This window comes from Seriola lalandi, unplaced genomic scaffold (genome assembly GCF_002814215.2).
Source record: "Seriola lalandi dorsalis isolate HSWRI2012SDOR001 ecotype SW California unplaced genomic scaffold, Sedor1 jcf7180002054951, whole genome shotgun sequence".
Taxonomy (NCBI): Eukaryota; Metazoa; Chordata; class Actinopteri; order Carangiformes; family Carangidae; genus Seriola; species Seriola lalandi.
This window is the reverse complement of record NW_019525502.1, coordinates 913,441-915,206: the sequence shown is the minus strand read 5'-3', so window position 1 is coordinate 915,206 and position 1,766 is coordinate 913,441. Positions and strand designations below refer to the sequence as shown.

Sequence of the window (1,766 nt, the reverse complement as noted above, 5' to 3'; positions counted from 1 at the left end):
AAACAAGCTAGATAGTTAGCTACTGCTACTACCAACAATATCTACTCTTCCTCAGTGAACAGAGACTTAATGAAGGAGCCACTGATGGAGAGAGTGACGCAGCCAGACGAGACGTTCAGGCAACGTCAGGTAAGGAAATGGTACGGTCCAATTTAGGGGTGTCTGAAATCGTATTATTAAAAGATTCTCCCGGACATTTATATGGGAAATTAATTGTAGTAATAAGTAAGAAGGATATAAATGTTTCAACCCCCCTAAACTGTTGTTTTTGCCTCAATCATACCTCTTATCCTCCCAGCCCCCATATTTCTATGTTGAGCTGTATAATGCATTTAAGTTGAAGTCTGATAATTGGATTCTTCTTCACAGTCATTATGTTCAGTTCAGTTTGTTTCTATATATTTAATCCTCATTCTTTAAGGGCAAATGTTCAGTAACTGGAAATAAAAACTTAAAGGTAAAGAAGGAGGGTTTGTTCTTTGTAGAGCTTCCTTAAGATAAATGGATTCTTATAAAACATATTTAATTCTTTATGTAAAGATAATTAAATCTTTATATGAACACATTTAACTATGATAAACGTGGACGCGGGGGAAAACGTTCCTGATCTAGATGCTCTAGTGCTGTTAAGAAACTTCTTTAACCACCAGTTACTGTTTTAACCACTCAAATTACCGCTGACATTAATTAATGTCGAATGCTGAAAGTTTGTCACTTTACACGGTTTCCTTTCCCTTCTCGCTTAAACCAAATCACGGAGATTTTTCCTGCCTGGAAGCGGCCGTTTCCGCCTGGATCCTGGAGCAGTGACCGTTACACGGAGCTGACGGTGTCTGTCAGTGTGAAGTGAGTTTGAACAGGAAGTTGTTTCCTGATGTTAGTGAAGGTATGTTTCCAAATCACACTCACCTGTGGATGATCAATATTCGGCCGGTGTCCCCGTCATGACCGCACTGACTGACGCACTTGATTTATTTCAGCGTTTCCCTGAATTTCCTGTCCACCGGATTTTCTGAAGGCGCCATCAGGCCCCGCCCAACTGAAACTGAAACTTTCAAACATTTAAAAAAAACTTTTAACATTGAAAGACGCTCATGTATTATTTTCTCAAACTAAAACATATTTATTTTCTCTTCATCCTGTTTTCATTCTTAAACTTTCCTCTGATGTGAAGTTCAATGTCATGTTTTGTTTAAATCTAATATTTGCTGCAATATCTGCATTTCTGAGTGGAAGAGAAACAGTTAAAAAAAAACAGATTCCAATCAGTTTTTTTGCAGTGATGTTGCAAGGTGTTCTTCCTCACATCCATATCGATTATTGATGACGTCAGAATATCTGCAGAGAAAAGGATTCCCATTAAATCTGCCCGAAGAACTATTGTTACACAGACTTTTGTCTCTTTATTATACATAAAAACTGAACTTTACATCAGTGAAGGTTCAACAAATGACATGCCATGTATCAAAGGGTCATAGATATTCATTGATCATAGTTTGAACATCATTAAAAATGATTTGGCTGGCTTTTGATTTAAAATGTCCACTGCCTAAAATGGTGTTTCCAACTGCACTCATGTTTTACAATCGCTCTTTGTACCTTTTCCATCACAGCTCACGTCCATTGTTCTCTTTTACAATTTGATTCAAACAGCTGTGAATGTTCAAGGTTCTTCAGCTTCAAGTATCTGTACCTACACCTTCTGATCATGTCTTTTAATGGTGGATGGTTCATGTGGTTTTCACCTGAACTCTCCCCTTTGGGTG

At 37.8% G+C, this 1,766-nt stretch overlaps 3 protein-coding genes across 3 annotated transcripts in view; all 3 read right to left on the bottom strand.

The window, feature by feature from the left end:
- The window catches only part of LOC147817495 (GTPase IMAP family member 8-like), a 17,598-nt gene extending 16,564 nt beyond the window's left edge, over nucleotides 1-1,034 (bottom strand). Inside the window, exon 1 of the mRNA XM_087170514.1 lies at nucleotides 910-1,034. The gene's annotated coding sequence lies outside the window, so the exon portion shown is untranslated. The remainder of the gene's footprint in view (nucleotides 1-909) is intronic.
- The window catches only part of LOC147817491 (uncharacterized), a 75,376-nt gene that overhangs the window by 44,863 nt on the left and 28,747 nt on the right, over nucleotides 1-1,766 (bottom strand).
- LOC111645428 (GTPase IMAP family member 8-like) overlaps nucleotides 1-1,766 on the bottom strand; it is a gene marked incomplete at its 3' end in the record, with an annotated part of 61,805 nt that overhangs the window by 31,877 nt on the left and 28,162 nt on the right. The window lies entirely within an intron of this gene.